General features: G+C 38.3%; 1 protein-coding gene across 2 annotated transcripts in view; it reads right to left on the bottom strand.

Annotated features, from left to right (window-relative positions):
* KCNQ5 (potassium voltage-gated channel subfamily Q member 5) overlaps positions 1 to 14,583 on the bottom strand; it is a 627,271-nt gene that overhangs the window by 170,165 nt on the left and 442,523 nt on the right. The window lies entirely within an intron of this gene.

Below are 14,583 nucleotides of genomic sequence, written 5' to 3'. Positions count from 1 at the left end.
TCCTTGCATATACTTTGAGTCATCCCTAGATTACTTATAATACCTAATATAATCAAAAGTTTTGTTAACTGTTTCTGGCACACTGTTCACATTTTGCTTCTTGGGAATTTCTGTGTTTTTTTTCCCAAGTATTTTTGGTCTACGGTTGGTTGAACCTGTGGATGTGAAACCTGGAGATAAGGAGGGCTGACTACATAGTTCAATTGCCCTTAGTTACCCAGTAACGTGAAGTATTTGAAATGAAAGAGTGAACTCCAAAAATACAGTTTACAGTTTTACAGAAAGCAGATCCTCATTTTGCTGCAAGGAGTGACTTAATCCCTGAGCTCTGAGGAGTTGTTCTGAGACAGAGAGGTAAATATTTAGGAGCATACGGAGTTCTTTTGTTATGATGTAAAAAATCTCCTTATAAGACAGCAAGTTTTGACAGCGTTATCATGTGTAGCACACACATCCTTTGCCAGAAATGAGATCCTAAAGCCTCTAGAGATGAAACTTGTTAATTACTAGGCTGCCCTTTGGTGAGAGCTGCCTAGAAAATAACACTTGTTCCAGCAGAAAGGCTTTGAGATTTTCTAGGAAGAGTTGTGAGTGAACCCTGGAAAAGGCCAACTAAAGAGGCTCATTAAATAGTGGGTCACAGAATGTAAACCACTGGAATTTGTTAAGAAAGTGTCTCTGGAGCAAATTTGTCATAGTCACCTTGTCATTCCTTGACTGAGGCAGGCACAGAGTTTATCAACATTTGTTTTCCTTTAAAAACAATATTTCCCTTTTTTGTTTTTAAACAAGTATTGACTCAGCACTTAAAATGTATTAACAGAACAGTATTTATTAATTGAGGCTTCCCTGGTGGCTCAGGTGGTAAAGAATCCACCTGCAATGCAGGAGACCTGGGTTGGGAAGATCCTATGGAGGAGGAAATAATCCAGTATTCTTGCCGGGAGAACTTCACGGACAGAGGAGACTGGCAGGCTACAGTCCATGGGGTTGCTAAGAGTCAGACATGACTGAGCGAGTAACACGCATACACAGTTATTAGTTGATCTTTGTTATAACTGCTTAATTATAAAAGTGATACATGCTCTTTATTAAAACCTCTAAACATCACAAAAGTGTTGAACGTAGAAAGTGAATGTCCTAATCTACTCTCCATCCTCCCGCCCCACGTCCCAAGACAAAAGCCATTATCAGATTTCGAAAAATGGCATTTTTGTTGCAAGTTTCAGGGAAATGTCTGTTTCTTCAGTTAGAGTATGTGATGATATGCTACACTTTTAAAATGCCTAGTAGAGATACAGCATTCTCTCCTTCCGTTATTTTGCACTAAGTAACCCGCAAATATTTCTCATGATGGGAGATAAATCTCCAATATTATGGCTACTACTTACAGTGACTTAACACTGAAACTGAAAAGTGAAAATGAAGTCGCTCAGTCGTGTTTGACTCTTTGCGATCCCATGGACTGTACACCACCAGGCACCTCTGTCCATGAGATTTTCCAGGCAAGAATACTGGAGTGGGTTGCCATTTCCTTCTTCAGGAGATCTTCCTGACCCAGAGATTGAACCTGGGTCCCCCGCACTGTAGGCAGATGCTTTACCTTCTGAGCCACCAGGGAAGTCCTGCCATGGCTAAATCTCCACAGATGATTTCATGCAGATAACCAAAGCATGGTCAGCACACACTCATTCAGGATATGAGGGTTTTGTTTTGGTTTTCTTTGTTTTAGTTTTCAGTATATATCTAAGCGGCTTCCTTGGTGGCTCAGACTGTAAAGAACCTGCCTGCAATATAAGAGGCCTGGGTTCGATCCCTGGGTCGAGAAGATCCCCTGGAGAAGGGAATGGCTACCCACTTCTTGCCTGGAGAATTCCATGGACAGAAAAGATGGGTGGGCTACAGTCAAAGGGGTCACAGAGTCAGACATAAGTGACTAATGCTTTTTACACTATATATCTAGGTAGTTGAGTTTATTCACTCTTAAGGCGTCTGAAGTGCCATGTTAGGGAGAGCTGGGGAGGCAAGGCTTCTTTCAATCTTCCTCTATCCTCACGCAGAGCCTGTTGACACCTGTCGAGCCTGTGCTTAGTGGCGAGTCTACTTTTATCCCTGTCTCTTCCTCCTACTTGAGCCAGGGAATCTGGTGCTCTACTGGTGGGGGGTTCTATTGTCAGGGATAGCTAAGAAAACTCAAATATGGCCTGAGCAATGAGGCACTACCACATAAAGGTTTTCCTTTTCCATAGGAATAGCTGCTACCGGTAGATGTATGGCCAATATTCTTTAGAACAAAGAACATTAGAATAAAGTAACATTCTATTAGTATAGTAAGGTAGGCCCTCAGTAGATCTATAGTCAATATTTTTGAGAATAAAGGCTATAGGAATAAAGTAACATTCTATTAGTATAGTAAGGTAGGCCCTCAGTAGATGTATAGTCAATATTTTTGAGAACAAAGATTACTGGAAAAAAGTAATATTCTATTAGTATAGTAAGGTAGGTCCTCATTGAATTATTTCTATGTTGTATCCTGAGGCAGATACATTATAGATTTACTCAGGGCCACTTGTTCAGGAATATTGTTTACTGATTTTTTTTTTTCAAACAACATTGGGAAAAAGCCTTCATGTCCAAATAAAACAAGAGGAAGTTGTAATTGGATTTTACTACAAGGTCACAGTTTCTGCCTTGGAGGAGTAAGACTGGGGTCAGAACTCTCTCCTACTAGAGCATTCCTCCGTCTTCTTTATGAGGGCTTGGTTTTAGACTTGGCAAACAGTAACCTCAAGCTCTCTGGTCACCAAGGGAGCATTAGTGAGGTGACCGTGGAACACTTCTCTTCACAACCCAGAACTGCAGGCCATGAGAATGTTCCCTTCCAAGACTTGAGCTCATCTGATTGGGAGCAAAAGCATGAAAACCATTTTGACCAGATTTTGTCTTTTGTTTCATGAAACTTCTATCTTATTTCAATTAAAAGGAACAAAGTTCTGTGGAGAATGAGAGGGAAAGTATTATAAATCTAACCGAACTGGAAGGGAATGAAATTGGGAGAAGATCACCTTTTTTTGCCCCTTTTTCATTTCCAAGCTTTGTTGAGGTATAATTGGCAAGTAGAAATTGTGTAATTTGAGCTGTACATATACACAATGTACATATACATGAGGTCCTAATGTATGTATACATTGTGAACTGATTACCGTAATCAAGCTAACATATCCGTCACCTCACATAGGTAATATATATATGTATTTTTTTGGTGATAGTGAGAACACTTAAAATTTAATCTCTTAGCAAATTTCTAGTACACACTAAAACTACTGTTACCTTCAGTTAGCGGGCTGTTCATTAGGTCTCTAGGACTAATTCATCCTGCATGACTGGCAGTTGGTGCCCTTGCTCTAGTGTATCTCTTTCCCCCCATCCTCTAGTTACTGGTGGTTACTCTACTCTGTTTCTTGAGTTCAACTTTTTAGATTCCACATGTAGGTGAGATCATGCAGTACTTGTGTTTCTGTGTCAGACTTATTTCATTTATCCTAATGTCCTCCAACTTCACGTTACTGCAAATTACCTTTTTTTAAGACTGACTAATATTCTCATTTGTTTCTACCAATGTATCTATCTATCTATGTCACATCTTCTTGGTCTATTTGTCCATTGATGGACACTGAGGTTGCTTCCATACCTTGGCTACTGTGAATAGTGCTGCACTGAACATGCAGGTGTGAATATCTCTTTGAGATCATGGCTTTATTTCTGCTGGATTATATGGTAGTTCTAGATTTAATTTTCTGAGAAACCTCCATACTGTTTTCCACAATTTACATTCCAACCAGCAGGGTAGGAGGGTCCCCTCTTTTCTTCATCTTCATTCACACTTGTTCTCTTACGTCTTTTTGGTAATAGCCTTTCTAACATATGTGAGGGGATATCTCATGGTGGCTTCGATGTGCATTTCTGATGATTAGTGATGTTGAACATCTTTTTGTATACCTGTTTGGTCATTTGTATGTTTTTTTTTTGAGAAATGCCTATCCAGGTCCTTTGCTCATTTTTAAATCAGGTTATTTAACTAATTTTTGTTATTGAGTTATGAAATGTCCTTATATGTTTGGATATTAACTTCTTATTAGATACTTGGTGTGCAAGGTCTTCTCTCATCTCAAAGGCTGTGTCTTCACTCTGTTGATGGTTTCCCTTTATGCACAGAAGATTTTTACTTAGATGCAATCCCACCTGTTTATTTTTGTCTTTGTTATTTGTGATTTTGGAGTTATATCAAGAAAACCATAAGACAAATACTATATGGTATCACTTACATGTGGAATCTAAAAAATAAAAATAATCAGTGAATATGACAATAAAGAAGCTGACTCACAAATACAGAGAACTAACTAACTAACGGTTATCAGTCAGGAGAGGGGAAACAGGAGGGATAAATGAGGGGAAGTAAGAGGCACAAACTACTAGGTATAAAATAAATAAGCTACATGGATATATAGTATAGGTACAACAAAGGAAATAAGCTGATATTTTATAATAACTATAAATGGAATACAACCTTTAACAACTGTGAATCATGTTGTACACCTACATTTTATATAATATTGTATATTAACTATATCCTGATAAAAACCCCCAAAAAACACATTGCCCAAACTAATGTCAAGAAGTTCCTTCCCCATGTTTTATTTTAATAGTGTTACACTTTCAGTTCAGTTCAGTCACTCAGCTATGTTTGACTTTGCCACCCTATGGACTGCAGCACACCAGGCTTCCCTGTCCATCACCAACTCCCGGAGCTTGTTTAAACTCATGTCCATCGAGTCGGTGATGCCATCCAACCACCTCATCCTTTGTTGCCCCCTTCTCCGACTGCCATCAATCTTTCCCAGCATCAGGGTCTTTTCCAATGTGTTAGATCTTTGCATCAGGTGGCCAAAGTATTGGAGTTTCAGCTTCAGCATCAGTCCTTCCAATGAACACCCAGGACTGATCTCCATTAGGATGGACTGGTTGGATCTCCTTGCAGTCCAAAGGACTCTCAAGAGTCTTCTCCAACACCGCAGTTCAACAGCATCAATTCTTTGGTGCTCAGCTTTCTTTATAGTCCAACTCTCACATCCATACATGACTACTGGAAAAACCATAGTTTTGATAAAATGGACCTTTTTTTTTTTTTTGGCAAAGTAATGTCTCTATTTTTTAATATGCTGTCTAGGTTGGTCATAGCTTTTCTTCCAAGGATCAAGCATCTTTGAATTTCACGGCTGAAGTCACCATCTGCAGTGATTTTGGAGCCCAAGAAAATAAAGTCAGCCACTGTTTCCATTGTTTCCCCATCTATGTACCATGAAGTGATGGGACTGGATGCCATGAACTTAGCTTTTTGAATGTTGAGTTTTAAGCCAGCTTTTTCACTCTCCTCTTTCACTTTCATCAAGAGGCTCTTTAGTTCCTCTTCATTTTCTGCCATAAGGGTGATGTCATCTGTGTATCTGAGGTTACCGATATTTCTCCCAGCAGTCATGAGTATACTTTCAGGCCTTTCTTTTAAGTCTTCCATCCATTTTGAGTTAATTTTTGTACACTGTGGTGGATAAGGGTCCAATTTCATTCTTCTAAGTGTGGATATCCAATTTTCTCACTCATGATAAAAACTCTCAGCAAGTCAGAACTAGAAGTTTGCGCTCTCAATTTGGTAAATGTCATCTACAAAACCATTAGAGTGAATGTCATACCTAATGATGAAAGAGTGAAAGCTTTTCCCAAAAATCAAGAACAAGGAAAGATGTTAGTTTCATCACCCTTATTCAACATAATTGCATACTATAGTCACTGCAATAAGGCAAGTAAAAGAAATAAAAGGCATGCAAATTGGAAAGGCAGACATAAAAAATCTATATTTGCAGATGCATGATTGTCTAAGGAGAAAATCACAAGGAATTTATCAAAAACCTCTTTGAACTAATCAGTGAATTCAGTAAGGTTGTAAGTTATAAGATCAACATACAATAAACAAACACATTTCTGCATACTAAAAAAAAAAAGATGTGGGAAGCAATATTTAAAAGCATAATATTATTTATGACCATTCCAAAGGAAATAAAATGTTTAGCTATTCATTTAACAAAATCTGTACAGGATATGCATACTGAAAATTACAAAATGTTGATAAAAGAAATTAGAGAAAACCTAAGTAAGTGGAAATGCCATGTTCAGTAATTAGAAGGTGCAACATGATAAAGATGGCAGCTTCTCCCAAACTGATTTGTAGTTTTAATGAAATTCTTATCAAAATCTCAGCAACTTTTTTTGTAGATGTAAATAAACTTATTCTAAAGTTTATATGGAAAGGTACAGACTCTAAAATAGCTTACAAAAAAAAAGAAAAGAAAAGAAACGAAAACTCCCAAGAAAGAGAAAAAAGTGGGAGGAATTACTTTATCTGATATGAAAAACCTCTATGTAGCTCCAGAAACCCAGACTGTGTGGTCTTGGCAGAGGGACAGACACACAGAGAATGATGGAACACAAATGAGAACCTAGAAATGTATTCAGACAAATATGCTCAATTGATTATTTGACAAAGATACAAAAGTAGTTCAACAGAGGAAGAAATAGTCCTTTCAGTAATCAGTGCTGGGGCAATTTGACTTCCAAATGCAATGAAATGAACCTCTATATCTCACACTTTATACAAAAATTGATCCAAAATGGATTATGGGCTTAAGTGTTAAAACCATAAAACTTCTAGAAACAAAACATAAGAGAAAATATTTAGGATTAAAGCTAAGAAAAGAGTTCACAGACTTAACACCAAAAGCATAAGGAAAAATTGATAAATCAGACTTGTTCAAAAGTACAGGATGAAAAGACAAGCTATAGACACACACACACACACACACACACACACACACACAGAATATCTGACAAAGGACCAGTATTGAGAAAATATAAAAACTCTCAAGAGTTAACACCCATCCTTCTGAAACTCTTCCAAAAATCATAGAGGAAGGAGCTCTCCCAAGTTCATTCTATGAGGCCACAATCATCTAGACACCAAAGTGAAACAAAGACATCACACACACACACACACACACACACACACACACACACAAATTACATGCCAATATCACTGATGAACATAGACGTAAAAACCATCAACAAAATACTAGTAAACAGAATCCAACAACACATTAAAAGGATCAGGCATCACAATCAACTGGGATTTATTCCTGGCATGTGAAGATTCTTCAATATATGCTAATCAATGTGAGACACCACATTAACGAACTGAAGAATAAAAAGCACATGATCATCTCAGTAGATGAAGGAAAGGCTTTTGACAAAATCTAACACTCGTTTATAAATAAAAACTATTCAGAAAGTGGGCATTGAGGGAACCTACTTTAACATAATAGAGGTCATATATGACAAACTCACAGCAAACATCATTCTCAATGGTGAAAAACTGAAAGCATTTTTTCTAAGATCAGGAACAAGACAAGGATGCCCACTCTTGCCACCACTATTCAACATAGTTTTGGAAGTCCTATCCACAGCAATCAGAAAGGAAAGAAATAAAAGGAATTCAAATTGGAAAAGAAGAAGTAAAAGTGTCACTGTTTGCAGATGGCCTGATACTACACATAGAAAACCCTAAAGATGCTACCAGAAAACTAATAAAGCTTATCAGTGAATTTGATAAAGTTGCAGGATACAAAATTAATACACAGAAGTCACTTATATTCCTATGCACTAGTAATGAAAGAGGAGAAAGGGAAATTAAGAAAATAATCCAATTTACCATTGCATCAAAAAGAATAAAATACATAGCAATAAACCTACCTAAGGAAGCAAAAGACCTGTACTCAGAAAACCATAGGATGCTGATGAAAGAAATCAAAGATGACAGAAACAGATGGAGAGATATACCATGTTCTTGGATTGGAAGAATCAATATTGTCAAAAATGATTATACCACCCAAAGCAATTTACAGATTCAATTCAATCCCTATCAGATTACCAATGGTATTTTTCACAGAACAAGAACAAAATTTTTAAAAATTTGTTTGGAAACACAGAAGACCACAAATAGCCAAAGCAATCTTAAGAAAGAAAAATGAAGCTGGAGGAATCAGGTTCCCTGACTTCAAACCATACTACAACACTACAGTAATCAAAACACATACACAAACATAGAAACATATAGAAATACATATGAAAAGAGAAATAGAGATCAGTACTATAGGATAGAAAGTCCAGAGATAAACCCACAAATAAACTGATCTATGGAGAAGGAAATGGCAACCCACTCCAGTGTTCTTGCCTGGAGAATCCCAGGGATGGGGCAGCCTGGTGGGCTTCCATCTCTGGGGTCGCACAGAGTCGGACACGACTGAAGCGACTTAGCAGCAGCATGGTCATCTAATCTATTATGACAAAGGAGGCAAAAATATACAATGGAGAAAACGACAGTCTTTTCAATAAAGGATGCTGGGACAGCTACAAGTAAAAGAATGAAATTAGAACATTCTCTAACACCAAATAAAAATAAACTAAAAATGGGTTAAAGATGTAAATGTAACTCTTAGAGGAAAACATAGGCAGAACATTCCTTGACATAAATTGTAGCAAGATCTTTTTTGATCCACCTCCCAGAGTAATGAAAATAAAAACAAAAATAAACAAATGGGACCAAGTTAAAGTATTTTGCACAGCTAAACTGAAACTGAAGTTGCTAGCTAGGGAAACCATAAATAAAATGAAAGACAATCCATAGAACAAGAGAAAATATTTGCAAACGAGTAACTGACAAAGGATTAATTTCTAAACAATGCAAACAGTTCATAGAGCTCAAAATTAACAACAACAACAACTACTCAGTCAAAAAATGGGTGGAAGATCTAGAGATTTCTCCAAAGACGACATACAAAGATGTTTTAAAAGCACAAGAAAACATGCTCAGCATTACTAATTATTAGAGAAATGCAAATCAAAACTACAATAAGGTATCACCTCATAGCAGTTAGAATGGCCATCATCCAAAAAATCTTCAAACAATAAATGCTGGAGAGAGTGTGGAGAAAAGGGAACCCTTCTACATTGTTGAAGAGAACATAAATTTTTATAACCATTATGGAGAAGAGTATGGAGTTTCCTTTAAGAAAACGAAAAATAGAGCTTCCATATGATGCAGGAATTCTACTCCTGGGCATATATCTGGAGAAAGCCATAATTCAAAAAGACACACACACTCCAGTTCACAGCAGAACTAGTTACAATAGTCAAGTCATGGAAGCAACTTAAATGTCCATTGACAGAGGATAGTATAAAGAAAATGTGGTATATATGTATATATACGCAGGATGGAATATTACTTAGCCATAAATAGAATGAAATAATGCCATTTGTAGTAACATGGATGGACCTATAGATTATCATACTAAGTGAAGTAAGTCAGATAGCAAAAGATAAATAATACATGATATCACTTAAATGTGGAATTTAATAAAAATGATACTAATGAACTTATTTAAGAAACAGAAACAGACTCACAAACCTCAAAATCAAACTTACAGTTATCAAAGGGGAAATGTGGGGGAAAATGATAAATTAGGAGAGTGTAATTAACATATACACACTTGTACTATATATAAAATAGACAACTGACCTAGATGTTCATCAACAGATAAAGAAGCTGTGGTACATATATACAGTGTAATATTATCTAGCCATAAAAAGGAATGAATTTGAGTCAGTTCTAGTGAAGTGGATGAACCTAGAGCCTGTTATACAGAGTGAATTAAGTCAGAAAGAGAAAAAATAAATATTGTATACTAATACATATATATGGAATCTAGAAAAATGGTACTGATGAATCTATTTTCAGGGCAGGAATACGGACTCATACATAGAGATCAAACTTACAAACACAGGCGGGGAAGGAGAGGGTGGGATAAATCGAGAGAGTAGCATTGAAATATATATATTACCATATGTAAAATAGATAGCTAATGAGAAGTTACTGTATAACAGAGGGAGCTCAGCCTGGTGCTCTGTGACACCCTTGAGCAGTGAGCTGGGGTGGAAGTAGGAGGGAGGTTCAAGATGGAGGGAATATATGTATACCTATGGCTGATTCAATAGGCTTCCAGGTGCCTCAGATGATAAAGAGTCTGCTTGCAATACAGGAGACCTGGGTTAGATCCCTGGACTGGGAAGATTTCCTGGAGAAGGCAATGGCAACCCACTTCAGTATTCTTGCCTGGAGAATTCCATGGACAGAGGAGCCTGGCAGGCACCCATAGCATCACAAAGAGTTGGACATGACTGAGCAACTAACACATACATGGCTGATTCGTGTTGATGTATGGCAGAAACCAACACATCATTATAAAGCAATTATCCTACAACTAAAAGTAAATAAATTTAAAAAGATAACTCATAAGAACATGCTGTATAGTACAGGGAATTCTACTTTATATTTTGTAATAAACTATCTGTGAAAGAGCTGAAAAATGAATGGATATATATATATATATATATATATGAAGTGAAGTGAAAGTTGGTCAGTCATGTGCAACTCTTTGTGACCCTACATTCCATGGAATTCTCCAGGCCAGAATACTGAGGTGGGTAGCTGTTCCTTTCTCCAGGGGATTTTCCCAACCCAGGGATTGAACCCAGGTCTCCCGCATTGTAGGCGGGTTCTTTACCAGCTGAGCCACCAGGGAAGTCCATATATATATGTATATCTCATTTACTTTGCTGTACACCTGAAACTAACACAACATTGTAAGTCAGTTTAAAAAGAAATATAAAAATCCTCAAAACTAAACAGTAAAAAATAATTCAGCTAGAAACTGGGCAAAAGAAAAGAAAATGATGGATGGCAAATGAACACATCAAAGAATATTCATCAGCAGCAAATGAAAATTAAATTAACTTTGGAAAATGTAAATTAAAACAAGATAACACCACACATCTATCAAAATGGGTAAAATTAAACATAATGCCAACACAAACTACTGGGGAGAATGTGCAGAAACCTTATTTCTCAGGCATAGCTAGTGTGGATGAGATATAGCCTCTCTGGAAAGCAGCTAGACAATTTCTTTTGTCTTTATAATTTATTGACAATTTCTTTTAAAATTGCATACTACTTGACTCAGTAATTGTACTCTTGGGCAGTCATACCAGAGAAGTGTAAACCTATGTTTGTACAAACACCTGTACATGCAGGTTCATAGTGGATTCATTCATAATGACCCAAATCTGAAAATAGCCCAGATGTCCTGACCATAGGAATGGTCAAACACACTGTAGTCCATCCATATCATGGAATACTACTCCATGGTAAAAATGAACCAACTATTGACACACCCGACAACTGGATGAATCTCGGAGGGGAAGGGGCTTAGTGGAGAAAGGCAGTCCCAAAGGTTACATGCCATGTTATTCTGTCTACATAACATTTTTCAACTGAAAGATTTTGGAAGTGCAGAACAGATTAGTGTTTCCTGGGAGCTGGGGATGGGGGGAGGATGGAGTATGGTGGGGAAGAGCACGTGGGTGTGGTTACTGAAGGACGACCTGAGAAACCTTCACGTTGACGGAGCTGTTTGGTGTCTTGACTATTAGCAGAGTTAAAACTGTACAGAACTAAATACCCTCATACAAACACATCTACATAGTCACATATACACACCCCATGCAAAGCTGGGGTAATCTGAGTACGATCTGTGGATTGTATCAATATTATCCTGGTTGTGATATTACATTATAGAGAAGCTGAGTTAAGTATATATAGGATATCTCAATATTAGTTCTTATGACTACGTGTGGGTCTACAATTACTACAGGAAAATTCAGTTTAAAAAAGTCATTGCTTGTCATCTAGCTCAGGGGGACAGGCTCCAAAGAGGAAATGCTCTTTGTCAAGTCCACTGATGGATCTGACCTCCCTGTGTTTTGGTTTCATGGCTTTAAATGACCCTTTGTATGGGTCTCCTTATTTTATTTTCAAATGAGTTAAAAATACAAACATTCATCATGCTCATTTGAAATGGTTTCGATCTGGGATGAAGTTCTCCTGACCTTTTCAAGGCAACCAAGACACAGTTTCTGGTGCCTCTGCCGCTGTACCTCAGAATAAATCAGCTCATTTTCTCTGGCTTGCTTTTAATTTAAATAAAATGCCCTGCGTTTACTCAAATGGTTGCTAAAGACATTAGTGAATAATAATCAGAATACTTGACCTACTAGGAGGAAGCCTGTGATGTAAAGCTGGTGTTAATAACTGTGGTTCTGTGTTTCTATTCTTGCAGTTGCTTTGTGAGTTACTCAAAGAGATTTCCCCACTCCAGTACTCTTGCCTGGAAAATCCCATGGATGGAGGAGCCTGGTAGGCTGCAGTCCATGGGGTCGCGAAGAGTCGGACACCACTGAGCGACTTGACTTTCACTTTTCACTTTCATGCATTGGAGAGGGAAATGGCAACCAACTCCAGTGTTCTTGCCTGGAGAATCCCAGGGACGGGGGAGCCTGGTGGGCTGCTGTCTATGGGGTCGCACAGAGTCGGATACGACTGAAGCAACTTAGCAGCAGCAGCAAGCAGCAGCAAAGAGATTTTAGGTGCAGATTGACTGATTTTTTTTTTTTTTGGTACAAATTCACAAGCCTAACAGCTCATGTTCTCGTTGTTTTCTCATTAATTAACAGCATGGTTCATTAAAACACAGTGACCTTTGTCTAATCTACAAGCTGTCTGCTGTGACCATTAGTTATTTCTGTTTTCATGCCATCAAATAGCATTTTTTGTGAAGATGATACACCGACATTGTAAACCCCGTGACATTTGCACCAATTCTTGAAGAGCTGTGGCTAATTAGACATAGAAAATTGGAAGTACTGCCCTTATTCTGAATATCAACATCATCACTTTCCAGCTGTCTTTGCTCTGCTTTTTGTATGTATACTTAAAGTAACACAGGGCTAGCAGGCCAGCATGCCTCCTCATACAATCCCTACAGGGAAAGGATCTGTGATGTCAACGGAGCTGTAAATCATAAAAGGCAGCAGTCAGAAGGGGTGCAGTTATAATTCTTTGTAATCTGGAAACCCCTGTTAGTGTAACACTGTAGGGAAAGAGCAAACTAGCCAAGATGGCGGTGGTCACGCTACTTCACTCAGTGGCCTTTTGCTTTCACCCCACATTTTGTAACGATTATGTAACAGCTGAGATGACTTATAGCACTGTGTATGTGGGTCACATGGTACTTGCTTGGCCACGGGCTACTTTTGTTCTGTAAGCATATATAAGCTCGACCTGGTAAAGCCCTCGGGGCTATGTTACGGCTGCATTATGGTGGTGAGGCTGCATTATGGTGGTCAGGCTGCAGTATGGTGGTCAGGCTGCATTATGGCTGTGTCCGCTGGGTCAACCACAAAGGAGAGAATACAGCATGTCTGCTGCTATGGCTGCTGTGCCAGTCAGGAAAGAATAAATGTGTCTGCAGTTCCTACGATTCCTTGAGTTTCCTTCCAGCTTCCCTGCTTGCGTCTTACCTACTCTGGGTTCAACGGACAGTGCCAACAGTGAGATGCAGTGAGATGACTGGCGTAGTCGGCAGGATCAGCGAGACAAATACGTACTGAGGAAATGAAGTTAGGATCAAGTAATGGCACAATGCTGAAATTGGAATGTGGAAATAAAAATACAAAAGTAAATCATCTTTTGGATTTCCGTCTCTTTGCAGGGCAGAAAAAGACCCCAAACCCAGGCTTACAGACTGTTACCTGGAGGCCATCGTGCACCACCATCAGCCTAGTTCGATTTCACATTCTCTTTACTGTTGGGGGGATGGTATGTTAACTGTTAGTGAATTCGAAGAGATGTGAGGCAATGAATGTTTTTACCACAGGGATTGATTTGACTTGAAGACAGGATCACGCTTATACTGGGGATGGTGGTGTGGGTGTGGCAGCATTCACTGAGGAGACACTGAGTGGGGTGAGCAGAGGAGGGGCGTGGAAGTGGGAGCAGGTTGAGGATGAGGCACTGGTGGTTGAGATGGTTTTGAAGCCAGTAACTGGGCTGCACCTCACTGGCTGGGATCAAATCCTTAGGAAGACTCTGGAAAATGAAATTGTTTCAGGACTACCAGGAAAATTTAGGTTTCTCCCTTGCTGGTTTTTTGATCCTTCAAATTTCTCTATACATACCTTATCCTTTCAAGTTTCCCACACTTAAAAAAAAATTAATTTATTTATTTTAATTGGAGGCTAATTACTTTACAATATTGTGGTGGTTTTTGTCATACATTCACATGAATCAGCCATGGGTGTACATGTGTTCAAGTTTCCCACACTTTTAAAATTAAAATCCCTATCTGAAAAATGATTCATTTATTCACATTTATACACTGATGTTCATTTATTCAGAGGTTTCTCAGAGGGGCACGAGGAAGGGAGTAGTTTGAAAAGGTCCCATCCCAAATGCCAGAATCATATTTTGTTGCCTAAGAAGGACCAGGGGCAGGTTTTCATCAGGTGTTGGGGCCACACAGCAGA

Source organism: Capra hircus, chromosome 14 (genome assembly GCF_001704415.2).
Source record: "Capra hircus breed San Clemente chromosome 14, ASM170441v1, whole genome shotgun sequence".
In the NCBI taxonomy this organism is placed as follows: domain Eukaryota; kingdom Metazoa; phylum Chordata; class Mammalia; order Artiodactyla; family Bovidae; genus Capra; species Capra hircus.
This window is presented reverse-complemented; position numbering and strand designations above follow the sequence as displayed.